Here is a 16,014-nt window from a genome sequence, read left to right as displayed (position 1 = left end):
AGATCAGTTGTGGGCTGTGTTCAGCAACCACTGAGAAGCCATCTAGAAGCAACCGCGAAGTGATTAATTTAGTTTTATTGCAGTAATGCTCTATGATTTTTCTCCAACTATTTCTATGCCCAGAGTTCCTATCTATTGTCTTTACACTGTTGTTTGGGCAATCTTCTAGAAGTAGGAGATGTGTTTCCTTGGTTGGCTTCAATTGAACACCCAGATTGGTTTTGAACATGCACTGATTTGGTATCTAACAGCTGGACCGAAGTTTAGCAATTTGCATACAGAGAAGATGAACAGGTGTGCTGAAGCTTGTTATTCAATATGAATTTAAGAGGGTTGTGTCTTCTGTACTTGGATATTTATTCCTTGATTTTTAGCCTGTTATACTACTGTGGCTACAGTATGGGGCTTGAGTTTTTTTCCTGTTGATTGTTTTTTTTTCTTTTAATCTTCAAAAATCTTAAGAAAATTTTTATTGCCAGTTTCAAACTGTTGCAAACTGGTCTCTAGTCAGCTGCTGCTACAGCTTAGATTTTACCAGGACTTTCTTTAAAATTGATTGCTGTAACGACTGTGTTGAAGGCTGCTTATTATGTTATGAGATGTGATTGAGAATCTTAGTTACTTGATTTACATTTTTGCCAATATTTTTATCTATCTCCCATTGTTTTAGTCACATAATAGGTCACCTCCATTATTAAAACAATCTAAATTCTTAATTTTACATTTTTAGCTCTGTGTTCCTCATCGTCTTTTTGTTTCACTTATTTTTAGATTTTTTTATCAATGTATAGAGGCCTGCTACAATTTTTTGTTCATACCATTTGGCAATAAGCATAAAAATTAAGTAAATTTGTAAAACAAATTAATTCATAACATGATTATTAAACTAAATGAAGGGTAGCAAATTATGAAGATCTACAAAACTGAATTATGTTCTCTATTATGCATTTCTGAAAAAAATAGGAATGCTTGAGAATTAAAATTTCAGCCTATTCAGTGTTCATTGATTAGTCTAGTGAAGTCTCATGGATATGATTAGTTTATGGCAGTCTCCAGTGTTGGATGTTGGAGAAAGAATTCGCATCCAAAAAAATTAAGGTACAGTAACCAGTCTCATGCTAATTGTGAATGTTATTTTGTGCAACATGTAATAAGATCTAAATTAGCTGTAAAAAGTGAATATAATTGTTTATATTGTCCCAGCTGTGTGTAAGTAACAGCATCCTAAATTGGCTGTATTTGGGCGGCAGTGAGCTTCACACTATGAAGATTAAAACTACAATATTTTACCCCCCTTATACTTGAAATAGCCGTTGGATATTCTGAACACCTCCGTGAGAGAAGCAATAACATGAAAATGATTTTGTTTGTAACGCAGGTACTTTTTCTGAGCCATCTCTCCTCACAACTCCAAAACCCAATTTGGTCTGGTTTGTTTCATTGGGGCTGTTATTCAATAAGGTTCCTGTAGCCATGTTCAATATTTCATGACTGGAGCCCCAGATAAAATATACTTCATCACATAGTTTCACTGCTCACATTTTTTTATGTATTTAAATAGAACTGAACAGGATGTTTTAGAAGAACATACTTCATCTAGAAATGCCAATTTGTCAAAACCGGAATTGTGTGGGAAAGGGCTGATTTGATCCATTTTTTCTGTGGAAAAAGCTCTAAGAAACAGATTTCAACTGCTGAGAGCATCTCATTTCAACATTTTCACCATGCAAGTGGCAGTTTTCTTGGCTTGGAAAAAATATTTAAACTATAATTAAATGAAATAAGAATAAAAGAAATGCATAGATTTTTAAGAGAATGAAATAATGCTAGTAAAGTAAATCAGACTTTAAGTACTTAAGACTTTAATTAGACTTTATGGCTCTGCATCCACAATTTTCAGCACTCCTGTGCTCAGATGCAGCTGGCTCATATTTCTTAATTTTGCCTGACATACCCTTGGCCTAATGCTGCTCCCATTCAAACTGGTAGTAAAATAATGCTACTTTAATTCAAACTGATAGTAAAACTGCTTTGGGGTTAGGAGTGCTGAACACTTGAAAAGCTCATCTTTGCTCCTACGGCAGTATGTGTGACCCAGGAGATGGCTACTGACTCAAGAGCTGCACTGCAATGTGTTATCAATCCTACTTTACAAGAAAACCACAAATAAAACTACTGCTTAAAAGGCAATTTCACTGAGAAGATTTGAATGCATTACAGTATCATTTTCTATGATCTTTTGATGATGCTTGAGACTGTGTGGTTTACTGTCTGATAAATGAATTTTTTTGTGCATCATTACTTATGAGAAGAGTTGGTGTTAAAAAAAAAACAACCAAACAAAAACCCAACCAAAAAAACCCAAAACAGTTACCATCCCATGTTAGAAAGTCCCTTGGAATCATGTAACAAGGGATAAACCCAACAGGATTCAGGAGAAATTACTCTGAAATCAGTAAGTTATTAGGAATTACTTTGATTTTTCATTTGGCAGAGAATGTTCTTTCTGCACATTTAAAAAAACCCAAACACACCTATCCTATGTAATTATTTGGTGGAGTTATATTCGCTCTTTTTATGTGTTATTAAAAACAATCAGATCAACCTGTTGAAAAGTCACTGGTTTTTGTTAAATTGTACAGCATTTAAAGGCTTGAGAATATTCGTAAAATATTATTGGTATAATTTGGTTAAGAGAGAGCTCAGGGAATACAGTATTGTGTTTTTCCAAGCTATGACTGACTGAAATGATTTTCTTTTTGGCCAGTTAAGCATTGACAGAATTGATGTTGTCATGTAAAACACTGCTTTGCCAGTCTTTAATGGTTACTATATGGACCTGTAGAGAAGATGGCTATGGAAGATTATTTGTTCTTGCATGCCATGTTCAACACTTTCCTTAGTCCAGAGTAATTGTAAGAAGGGAAGGGTGACAATGCATCAGTTCCCACATACTGATGAGGTGTACCCACAGGGAGAAAGACCTTGAATTATTGGTAATTCTCTGAAAACATCAGTCCTGAGCTTTTTGGTAGTCAAAACCTAAATACAGTCTTAGAAATTATTACGTAAAGTTGAACCACACAAAAACTCACATTCTGTCTCTTTATGAATCACACATTCACACATATGTATGTTCACATGTGAAATACAGCACATTATTCTGCTTCTCATCATCTCACAAAACAGAAGTAGAAAAGAGGGGAGGGATATCTGGGATGAGTGGCTTCCATACGTGGGTAAAATAAAGGTATTCTGAATAGAATAACTGGGCTTTGAAAAGATTATGTGTATGTTTTTAAATTATAGTTGCCTCTAAAACCAAGAATGGTGACTTGAACTGGAGAACAAGAAAGCACAAGGTTTAAAGTAAAACAAAGAAAGTATTTGTTCATGTAAAGCAAAGTATAAATTATGGAACCACTTACAAAGACATATATATGGATTCACAGTGGATTAGACAAATTCATAGGGGGGTTAAATGCATTGGGGGCTGTTGAATGAGAGGTTTAGAAGCAAGGTCTGGGTAGAAAGCCCTAAGCCTATAGAAAACAGGAAAGTAACTGTTCTGGGCTTGTGAGAGGACAGAAACAAATAATTTGGATTATGGGGAAAACCTTAAGATTGTATTGGGGATAGCAGTCATATGTGTGTGCACACTTATACACAATATTAGACTACATGATAGGATTTTCTATTTTTTGTGAGCATGTGTACAGAAAGAGCTCTGTCTTTAGATAGGTATAGCTGGGGGCATATACACATATTGAGTATCTCTGCTTTGTAGTCACGTGTTTCTGGGTGTTATTTTCCAGAGGCTACAGACAGTTTTATACTTGTCAGTTATCGTCACTGTAAAACTATGAGGTCTCTCTGCTGTGTATTCAGTGGAAGATTTTCTTTCATTTCATTTGGGCTGTCATCTGTTAGAACTTGGCTTTGAAACTTATTTGCTTTGGAGGATAGGATTGTACTGTTTAACTACTTGCTCAGATGGGAAGTACAATTTAGAAATAACATCTGTGCAGCTGTTGGGACATTCACAGGCACTGCCAGACCTTCTCTGTGGTTACAAGCATGTGAGGATTGCATTCCCTCTGCTGGTTTCCTGTACTCAAATTCAAGAATGGAGATCTTGGATCCTCCCTTTATTAAAGATCCTTTTTTATTTGATTTGAGTTTGACTTGAGCCTTTCAGGGATTAGGACTATTAAAAGGACTGAGCATGCCCATGGGGGAAATACTGTCTTCAACTGCTGTCTGTTAGTAATCCCCGTGTGATGCAAAGCACGGATGTGCGGGTTGCAGAGAGCTGTAGTTCCTGTCTGATGAACGGAGGGGTCACAGTGATACCAGGTTTTGGTGGGGCTTTGATTGTAAAATGTTAACCGCACAGGGGGCGGGAGTGGTTCCACTGCCTCAAAGCAAGTCAAGAAATGTCTATTTAGCTCTAAACACAGGCTGTGGTTTCAGAATTTGTGATTCCTGGTGCTTTCCAAGATGTCTTGTGTTTGGTTTTATATGGCCTGCTGTAATTTATGTCGTAAAAGATTTGCAAGCTCAGAAAGGCTTTCATATGTGCTTAATGTAACAAAATGCAGGAACAAGTTGAGCTTGGAACATTTTATGGACTTAAGAAAAAAAAAAGCTGTTTCACACAAGGTATGATTTTTAAGATGTTTAGGATGTTCTCACTGATCAGCTCAGAGGGAGGGAAAGTGCATGGGGACAGATACCCAGATGAAGACAGAACAAAACTGACATTTTTGGTATTTCAACAAAATTCACCTTTAACTTCTTAGAAATGGGAAGCCTTGCAATTAGGTAAATTAAAACCACATTTAAACTTGAAGGGCTTTTGGCAAGGAAAGGGTCTTTCTATGGCCAGACCTAGAAAAGACTCTAAGGCTTGCAAACCTGTTGGCCTAGACTCTGTTTATGAAGCCGTGGGCCCAGAGGCATACGAAGCACAGGATGCATCTGCACTGCAATTGCAGGTTATTGACCCGTAGAGACTCTACCCTCTTTAACCTGGGAAGGGGAACATGGGACAAAGAATTTAGAAGGGCTTATTATTAGGAGCACAGAATGACACCAACAATGGTATCCCATGAGAGCCTGCGCTGGGAGGTTCATAAGGCACCACACTGCTTAGCCTTGTTGCTTGGGTTTCTGCAATCACACTTGCACCACGGACATACCCACGACTCAGAAAACTCACGTTTAGGTTTGAATGTGAAGAGTCAGGCTTAGTCTGCAGTCTGATCACAAATAAAAAGAAAGCTCATGCTGGAAAAACAAACTCTTAATCTGGTCTTGAATAGCAATTATGATGCATTTAGCATAAAATAGTAGTTACGGGAAAAATAGGTTTTCTTTTCTATTTGCAGCAATGTGGTTCCCTGTGAGATTTAATTAACGGCTCCCATTTATTCTTATTTCTCCCTAGTCTGTGAGTGCTGAGTATAAAAACACATTTAATTTGGCTTCTGGGCAGCAAACAAATTCATTTAATGTTAGTATAGAAGCATCTCTTTCGATTTTTAGAGGGAAAAGAGAGGAGGGACATGGAGGGGAAATGTGATTAGTAGCATTGATATCATAGACATTTTGAATGGCTTTAACAGTCAGAGTGAATTTTTATGAAAAGTGAATTTATACTCCTGCACAACAATTCAAAGAATGGGGAATTATCTCCAGTAGCACATTAGATAAATGGAGCCTGGAAGCTATAACCCACTTAATCTGGACGTAACGCTTTCTCTTTTTGGGGGGGGGTGTGTGTATAGGAGATGCTAGAAACACACCTATGCTCTCTTTTATCTTTTTCAATTAAGATAATAAGCTTTTCTTTGGATAATGTTGTCTTGAGGAATAAATTTCAAGTTAAGCAAATCTTCCTTTTGGATAAGACAGGCTATGCTACACATTTCATAATATTGAAAGGGACAGAGTAGCCAATCTGCAAAGTTCCTGTACAAACGTAGAAAGCAGGGAGTGAGGTGGGTATTGATGGATGGATTGAGCAAGTGAGCTAGAGGGCCGTGTTCCTTAAATTAATGGAAGTTTTGCTACCAACTTTCAGTTAATTCAAGGTCAAGCCTTCAGGCTTTCATTTCTACCAAGCTTAGTTGCAGACCCATTGACATCAAGAACTGAAATCCAGTGCTATAAACTTAACACCTGCTTCTTTTACATGAAAAAGGCTGCTCTTTAAAGGCAGGTTAACTTCTTTTGAGGAGCTGTTGTTCTCAGGAGAGGCTGGAACTGAAAGCAAGAGCCTATTGTTTCATGTAGCAATTGTTTAGTGCCTGTACTTGGTTCATAGAGTCTAGAAAGAAGATCAGTATAAAAAAGTTTTGCTCCTGTCTCATGATACTCAAGCTAGTAAAAGAGAAAATAAAAAGAATAAAAGAAATGGAAGCATAATTTAGGTGAAAAAATTGCTCAGGACCCATTGCAAAGGGTGTCAGTAAGCAACAGTGAATCCTGAGGATTTCATAACACCAAAGGCAGAAAGAGCAGTACCACTTCAGTTACCTGATGACTGTACACAACATGACACTTTGAATCCTGCTCAGTCCTGTCTAACATCATCTGCTCTCATCCCTGTAGATCAGCCAATATGAAAGCACAGGTATCTCTGCTTTTGATGACATGACTAATTTATTTATTAAAAAAGATTTAGAGTGGGGAATAGGGATTTATATTTTGGCTGCTGTAGTTGCATCATTCGTCAACCCTTTCCTTGCCTTTGGCAATGGACATATTCTCCTCTGGCACAGTACTAATTTTAGTTCATTTAGGCTCTCTTAGTTTAATTTTTTTTCGTATTTGTTACAGCTTAAAGACACGTGACTGGCAATTTACGTATGCCGTAAGCTTGGGCTGTTTATTCCCTCTGCTCTCTGCTTCCTTTTTAAAAATCTTTTTGAGTATGCTTTTTTTTATAGTTTTGAAACCAAATGGTATTAGCAGGAGTGGCTGGCTGAACTGAGTAGCTGAAGGCCATTTGGCCTTTGGGCAGATCTTTTTGCCCTGTAATGCCATGCAGTTTCCACCACTGAGTCTTCTCACCAAGTGTCCTCTGTGGTCTGTCTTTCAGCCCTGGGGAAATGCACAATAGCAGCATACTTGTTCACCAGGTGTTCCTCTTTCTGGTCTTAAGAATAGTTTATAATATTTGACTCCTATATCACCAATATGTAATTTTTCCAGTGTCTTGGGTCTTGCGTGGACTTTTGTGATAGTGGGGGTAATGCTGAGTACAAAATAAATTATTTGGGGTATTTTTCAGGCACAATTTTTGAATAAGTGAGGCATGAAACAGGAGAGGATTTGACCTGCACCCTGTGAGGTGAAAGACAATGGCTGCTACTTTTGACTCCTGAGTGGATATGTAGCTTCACAAATAAATTGTTTAAACAAAACAACATTCTGGGTCCCCTAGTGTACCAGTGTGCTCATTTGTTACATGAAAAAAAGCAAGAAAAAAAAAATTAGAGTGAGAATAAACAGCATTTTGCACACACTTATCTGTAGTATTCATGAGGCACCTTGCCTTGGGAAGCAGTTTGGATAGAAGACTGCTGATGTGCTATATTCACTGTGCTCTATCAACTGCATTTAGAGAGGATTATTCAGGATCAGAGAAGTTATCTTTTTATTCCCTGACATAGTTCTCACTTTTATTCTCAATTGGTTGAGATATCTGACCTGGTACAAGTTGTTTTTTTTTTTTCCAAGAGAAAAAATGTGGAGTTGATATGATTTGCATTGGCTTTCAGATTAATTTGGCTTATTACTGGAAAACGCCTCATACAAAATCAAAGAAACAGATACTACTTGCTGAATTTCTCTACTGCTTGCATACCTTCAAGCACTTACCGTAGACTTGCTATAGGGGCTGCTGTTGACCATCTTCCTGTTTTTAATGTCACGGTCCTTTGGCAATACATAGATCTTAGTGAAACAAGATGCTGGATTTGTCTGCAAGCTGTATGCATTTTTTTCCATAGTCTGCTGTGCATTTTAGGCAGGCTGTGAGCTAATGATAAGATTGTTAAGGTGAATTCCCAGATCACCATGTTTTCTGCCAGAGATGAAAGACCATGTAAATATGATTTTCTGTCTCCTTTCTCCGATGTAATTTCCCTGTTTTATCTTTTTCCTCTGTGCTCTGCTGGCAGTATGGAATCAAAATATCTCTGTGTACCTACATAGCCTTGTTCATAGTGTTATCAGAGTGCAATTATTAATTAATTGTCACTATTTTTCCCAAAATATCAATTTATAGTTAAAACTTTGCTTCAATTTGCACTTGTTTATATTTGCGCAAAGTACTTAAGAATGTTATAACAAAATTAGCTTCCAAAATTGCTAAGTAATACCTCTTCCAGCAGAAAAATATCTGGTTTAGAGGGACTAAGTCAGATGTTTTGGAATGTGCTATATCCTATACCCAGCAAGGTCGTCCAAACTTACCTTAAAAGTAAAAAAGGGAGAAGTACCGAGAGCTCTATTTCGAGCTGGGTCTTCCAAGACTGCCAAGGCTCCTGTTCTCCAACTAGAAACCTAGAAGCTTAGGACAGAAACAATTTTATGCTGAATGTCTGCAGTCTCATGCTAGAACTGCTCTGTGGGATCTAGTGTCATCAGGGAATTTCTGATCATAATTTCTGATCATCTGCCCAATAAACCCTAGTGGTGTCAGGTTCATCCTCAGGAATCTTACCACTTTGGAGAATACAAGTGCCTAGAACGTGAAGTATAATGTACTATTTCTATTGCCAACAAAGTGGACTGAATTTAAATTTCCTTGTTGAATGGGAATGTTTAGTTGGAGTTCACAGATGCAGAAAGAAAGAAAATGTTTGTCCATACACTGATTTTAAGGAACAATAAAATTCTTTGACATTCAATTGTAAATCTATTTTTTTGCAAAATCTGCAACACACATCCAAAGGCCATTTGGAAATTTGAATCTAATTAAAGTTATTCTCTAAACTTTTTTGTGGGGGTCAAGCTGTGGAAAGAACAGTTTAACCCTTCTTGATCCATACGCTGTCAACCAAGTTAATGATTTTCCTATTATTTTGGTAAGTAGTCAGAATATGTGTGACATATATAGAACTATGGTGTTCCTTCACGGTAGGTCCTAAGGCACTGAAAGAGCTGATGACATTTTACAAAATGTGGTTATGTAAAGCATAGCTGGAGGCAAGACTGTGAAGCTGAATCTTTACTGTTTCCAAGGCAGAAAAAAAGTTCTAATGTGTTTAGCCTCAATTGTCATCGAAACTAGCCTAGGCTTATTAGTTACATTTAACAGGACTCTTCAGTTCAGCTACAACTAAAGGTATTTCTTAATTAGTCGAACAAGAAGTCAAAATTATTCTTAGTATTTAAAGTTGGTTATACTCATTCATAGCTTATTCAACTAACTAGAATCCCCAGACAACATCTTATTTTTATCTAAAAAAATAATGTTCTACATCCCATCACTGATTTAATATTTATTTTAAAGTGAACTGTTGTGGAATCTAAATTTGGAAAGGAACTCTGAACAGGGACAATTTTTGCATAGCTTACAAATGAATTGCTCATGAATCATTCCATGACAGATTTAGATGAGTAATGTATTTTTGTAATGAGCAATACATACATCTTTGTCAATCTTCAGGTTTAATTGGGAATACACTCAACTCTAGTGCCACGTGTAATACAGTTTTGGGGTCCTGTGTGATTGAAATGGGAATTACAGATGTCAGTGACATTACACTGATGATTAACACTGAGTTGGAAAAGTGGCATGTGTAAGCGAGGAAGGAAAGTATCTCCTTGCAATGATGCCTATCTAAAGGTGTACTAAATTTCTGCAACTTGAATCATTCCTGTTTAAATTTGGAAAAGTAATTACAACAGTTAGTTGAACTTGATCAGTAAAGGATAGAAATAGATTTTCTTTTTATTGGTCTTATTGGTAACTTTTTAAAAGTTTTCTGTTCCTAATGTTTCTGTTGGTAACTTTGTTAGCTATGATCAAGCAATTCCCATGAGTGTAGTAAGGTTGAAAGTGCGTTTACTTGCTCAAGAATTAGGACTTGGAACATGCTGTTTGAGGATAGATTATCAAAAGCTGAACAAATAGCTTGTTTTAGACAACCACTCTCTTCTCCATCCCACTCCATAATACATCAAAAACCGAACTCTAATTTCATCTAGTCTCGTGAAATCATGCTTTCTCAAATTAAATTTTGCAGTTCTTCACTTGTTATCCCCCTTTGAGGTTTGTTTACGCAGGATTGCATGTGTTGTGGCTCAATCCATGACTGTTGAAGAACTTCATTTCCTGTTTAAGCCTAGTGACCTGTGGCCTGACAGAAAAGGATAGCTCCTCCAGAAAGCCCTAGAGTGGGCACCTGGGAGGTAAAGGCTGCTCTGCCAGCGTTTGGCTGGGGGCGGGGGGGGAAGGGGCTTGTTTGAAACAATCCAATGGGAAGGCCTGGAGTAGTTTTGCCAGGAAACAAAATTCATATTCTGACACCTGTTGCTAGCAAGGTGTCAGAATTCATATTCAAAATTTATGTTTTGAATTCATATTCAAAATTTGCCAGTCACCGTACAAATTCATATTCTGACACCTGTGACTAGCAAGATGGTCAATTCCCAACCAGTAAAGAGTGGTGGGCCAGGGGAATGGTTAACTGGATCATTAGTAAAGAGGCAAGGCTACTGCAAGCTTGCTACAGGTTTATTTGGACTGAGGAGACAAAAAAATTCACACAGATACAGTAGTAATAGGTCATTTTTGCAGTACTAAAACCCCTACATTGACTAAGAAATCAGCAGAGGGAAACAGTTGCACGCAATGCAGAACCCTCACTTTGTATGGCTGTTAGTAGGCTGCTGTGTGTTTTGTGTAAATGTGTCAAAGCAATGCTTTGATTATGCTGCCTGGACCTGTGCTTTATAAAACCGCATTTGGATCATACCATTCTGTTCTCTCTTCTCTAGAGGATTCAGAATTAGGCGAACTCAAATGTAAACCAAAATTCTGTTCCCATCTGCAGCTAAGTAACTCTTGAAAAGGCTAAAGGAGGCAGTAGAGCAACTGTGCAAACCACAAGGGTCTTCTTCCAGCGAAGTGCAGGCAGTTTTTGATAGGCTTACTCGTGCTTTAAAATGTGGTTTAGATTTTACTATTAGACCTGTGTCAAAAAGCTCTAAAAACTACATATTCATTGAAATTTTTATTCACCAGAAGTGTCTGAAGTTAGTTCCCAATTCTGCCAAAGAATCCCTACAGCTTTGCGTGTATCCAGAAACATTCTAACACAAGAAGTGTAATATTGCTTACCAGTGGCAGTTGCCAGAGGAGGAAGCTGTGTTTCTTTGCAGCTTGAGCTCGATATCCATGGTCCCTAGGTGTGGTTGTTGGTCACGCCCATCCTCTTTGGGTGGGACAAGTGCTGGAGGATGGAAGTGTATGCAATGCCTGTTTGACTGATGGTTCTAACATGAGCATGACCAGGAATGGGGTTCATGGCTCTTCAGAGACACGAGTATGCTAATTTGGTGGATGAGTCTAGCATGTTTCTTGCCCTTATGGGAATTAAAGAATAAAACATGAAAGAGCACTGGCAAAGTTAGCTCTAGGAAGGAGATTCCAATAAATGTTAATGATATTTGATGGTGTGAATTGTCCTATCTCCTTTTAATGGCTGGCCTGCTGGTTTTTGTTTGTTTACTTTTTAAGGAAAGATTCTCAATGGCAGGCTTCAGGAAGCCTGGGATTAGGTTTTATTCCCTTGCTTTGACATGTAATAAAGTCGATTTATATTGACCATACAGTTTGCAGTGTCTGTGTACCTCAAGTTGTGCAAATACTGTGTAAAAGCTACAGTAGATTCATGCTTGGAAATTCTTATAACTGTTAATGGGTGAGTAAGACAGCAAAGAAGAAAATTATGAGCCAAACAAATGGATTATGACAGGCAGTCTTTGTGTAAATTACTGTACATAACTGCACAGTATTTCCTGCAAATTGTGCTCTACAAGTTGAAGATTTAATTAATGAAGTACTGTAACAGATTAGCATTTGAGTGGTGTTACCTATTAGTAATCCCCAATGCCAGCTATGATAGTTTTATTACCTTGCCTGTTCTTGGACGTTTATTTATGGGAGCTCTGGTCACAGACTAGTGGAGTTATTTTTTTTGATGCTTCAGTCCAAGGTTATGTGTTGTTATTGGCCAGGCTTGCTGTGAAGTAACAACTTTTCTTACCTAGGTCATTCTAGTACTTGGAGATTTCTAGACTTGAAATAACATTTGCACATACACATACGTATGACACTTCATTTCCAACAGAAACACTCTGGAAAACCGAACTGGGAAATGGTAGCCTATGAAGCGTTACATAAGCACAAGCATGTTTCATATGGGTACAGCAACCTTGTATTGATCTGGATGAAGAAGCCAGAGATACAGATTAATGACACAGTGTATGGGAAGCTTTCTTCATATGTGTCTGCTTGCAGCCATGAACTGGTTCATGCAGCAGAAGAATATGATTTTCTAAAGGGGGTATGTGTATTTGGATACATTAATGTATGTGAATATAATCTTTGGCTAAGTTTAGCTTTAGGTCAAACCTACTATAGATTTCATAAATATGAGAGCCAATGAGGGTCCCAAAGTTGCCCATTCCACCTAAGTACTACCTACTTTTCCTGGAGCAATCAAGGACCCTAGTCCCAGGAATTCTCATCCTAAAAATAGTGAAGTCTTCTAAAAGTGAAGTCTTGATCACCTGAATTCATGCCCTTAAATTCACTGTAATTCCAAGACTCATGAAATGGAGCACTCTGCTGCAGTGTGAGTTTGGTGCTGGATCTCTTAAACGTGACACAAACCAGTGGGGTATGATAGCAGTACTGCAGCTGAGCAAAGATTGATTCTAAGAGGATTTAGCGATTTATTGCATCAGGTATAACAGCATGGTACAACGTAGCATGCTATGATTAGATTTAAGCAACATAATTCAATGTGATGCCTGAAATGTCAAGAGGGGAAGGCATCCATTTTTCTGGTCAGCAAATATTAATTCCCCTACCTGATGTCTGGCATAATTTTTTCAAAGAATCAGAACAGCAGGGGAAAATTTACAAGGAGAGATATGTAGTTTTTCTGAACAAGCAACATCATGAACAGAATTATTTATAATAGATGGATAGCAATCTAAGTTTATATCTAGATGTTTTAGCTGTAACTAGCAGTTAGATGGAATCATTCAAGACCAAATCATCCTTAATCCCAGTTCAGAGCTTCTGTTCTTACAGCCCATCTGTTGACGTGACAAATTTGTCAAATTTCAGAAGGCTGTTGCTCTGTAATTTTACTGTACCCCAAAGTGGTGCTGCATAAACAAATCAAAGTGAAAACTGATGAACTTTGGCCTTGGGATAAAATATTTTGCCCATCTTCAGAACAAATTTTTATTCTCAATTATATCATGTTGCCTCTGATATATTTATTTTTGTCTCTGGAAAGGAAGACTCACAAATTTACTAAACTTTTTCCTCACCAGATCTTTTTGTTCCAAACCATTTCCATGAGACTTCACCAGCCTATAACTCTAATCCTAAAAGGTGAGAGACACCTGATTCAACTCCGAAAAAATCAAGGAATTCCTCAGGTAAGAGATTATGCATGCTAAGCCAGTTAAACAAGACAGCATTGTATTTAATTTGTTCGGTTTTATTGACGTTTTTGACGTGCCAGAGGTTCTGGTACCAGGACAAATGCCAGCAGAAGTACAAGGAATCTTTGTGTAGTAGATAAGTGTTGTGATAGGTATTGGGCTAGGGTGGTCTGTGCACCCATACCTGTCTGTGCAAGACAGCATCAGCATGGGTTTTGCAGCACCAGGTTGAAGTGGAAGCACGGTGTATGTATATATCAGCTCTTGCACTTTGTGGAGCTCTTCTCTGCAGTGCTGCTGGTGGAAACATTAAGATAGAGCTGTAGATGCATCTGCATCTTAATAGCATCTCTGCATTTCTACATGCATCCTTCTGTAGCCCTTGGCACAATATCAAAGCCACCAATGGCTAAACATTTAAGCAACTTCATGCTGAAATCTCTTTGTTTCCAGCCTACAATAGTCATACTTGCAGAAGGACTATGGTAGGCTTTGGCTTTCAGTGTCAGGGCTAGAATTTCCCTCCCTGCAGAGATGAATGCATATCTTGTGTCCTTAAATTCAATCTGGGGTTAAAGAATGATCCAGGTTCAGCTAACAACCCCTCACTCATACTAATGAGCTTTGTCCCAGCTTCCTGGCTGTAACTTCCTTCCACATAGGAGTTCTGGGGAAGCACCTCTTAGGCCTTCCCACCTTCTTGAGGCACCAGAAAGCTTCCACCACAAGGAAATGTGTAAAGGCTAATGCAAAACTTCTCTTTTTAATGAGAATGTGTGGGAAGAACTCGTGCAGCATGGCAAAAATGAAGCTTATTAGCCAAAGACCCAAAATAATCTCTTTAATGATGATTATTTTCTTAATGTTCTGCCTAGAGCAACTTCTGACTTTTTTTTTGTCTCTCTCTCGCCCCCCGCCAAATAAGGTCTAAGAGGAGTAAGATCCCTTTAAGAAATATTGGTATCAAAATAAGTTGTTTATGTTTTGTGGCTGAATAAAATACTGCATTATCCTTAAACTTATGGAGCTATCAATACCCTAGAAGGTATTCTAGGAATTATCAGTTTAAGCCCTTCTAGGATTTCTCCAGGAAGGAGTGTCAGTCACAAAGAGGCCAAATTGGCTAGGGAAGTTGATGTGATGTAGCTGCAAATCTCCGAAGGGTTATTCTGATGGGTCTGATGAGATCCATCTCAATTTTGTTCTTTGCCATTGTGGTTGTTCTGCCATCCTGTGAGTGTGTGCAAAGAAGTCTTTAATGAGGAAGAAAGCCTAATCGTTGGGATAACAGTCGTGTTTTAGTCTTCTTTTTTAAGGCCACCAGAATTTAATATGCAAGTAAGATATAATAAATAATGAGTGGTCAGTCATTCAGAACTGATTTTATCAGCTAGCCACTGCAGTTTATTTGTTCTACTGAGGAAATATTTCTCCATGGAGAGAGAAAAAGACTGCTTCTGAAAAGAAGTAATGAGATGGTACGTGGCCATTAATGCATGGAAGTGTCCATCATGCCCAGTGCCACCTGCATGCATTTTCTGGGATCTGTCTTGATAAATTGAGCTTGTGAAAATTCTCTGCACCATTTCAAAAGTAAATTACTATATGTAGGTTACTTGTCCATGCCACTGAAATTGTATTACCAGTAATGGAGTAGTGTGTCAGGGTGCATCATACATAAATGATTTTTAGAGTGAGCAACCTTCATCTAGAGTGTGTGGAGTACCAGAGTATGTGGGGAATATCTGAACGGGTTGTTCTATGGTCATAGAAGATCCCGTGTTTGGGGACAGAACTCAGGGAAAGAAGTTCATCAGGTGTGTTACTGGGTGTCTGCTACTTTGCATGTAAGAGATGTGAACGTGCTCTCTGTTTTGAAGATCTTGCCTAGACACTCCCCTATCACCCAGCTCTAGGTCTGTGGTTCAGATTTAGCACTGGTCCCTTAAAATGTGCAGTTCTACTCAAGTACAGTTTGACTTACTTGTCTTGTGCATTGGCTTGTAATCTGAAGGGACTTTAGCTTCGTACTCTAAAAATACTCATAGCCTCAATGTGTGCAGGTTTTCCAGGTACTGTTTTCATTGTCCCTACCTGCTGCCTGGTAGGATACTGAAACAGCAGGTGGCTTATGCTCTAATTCACATCTCTTGGGTTATAATCGTCCTGAGGGTTGAGGTTTCTCTTTAGCATTGCCAGCAAGCAGCTGGGCTTTCTTCTAGCAAAGCTTGATCTTTACATGTTAATGCAACAGCATGACCTTATAACTCCTGCACCACGATTGAATTTGTAGGATATCTTTAGTCTGTT

Source organism: Pygoscelis adeliae, unplaced genomic scaffold (genome assembly GCF_000699105.1).
Source record: "Pygoscelis adeliae isolate BGI_AS28 unplaced genomic scaffold, ASM69910v1 Scaffold85, whole genome shotgun sequence".
Lineage (NCBI taxonomy): Eukaryota > Metazoa > Chordata > Aves > Sphenisciformes > Spheniscidae > Pygoscelis > Pygoscelis adeliae.
This window is presented reverse-complemented; position numbering follows the sequence as displayed.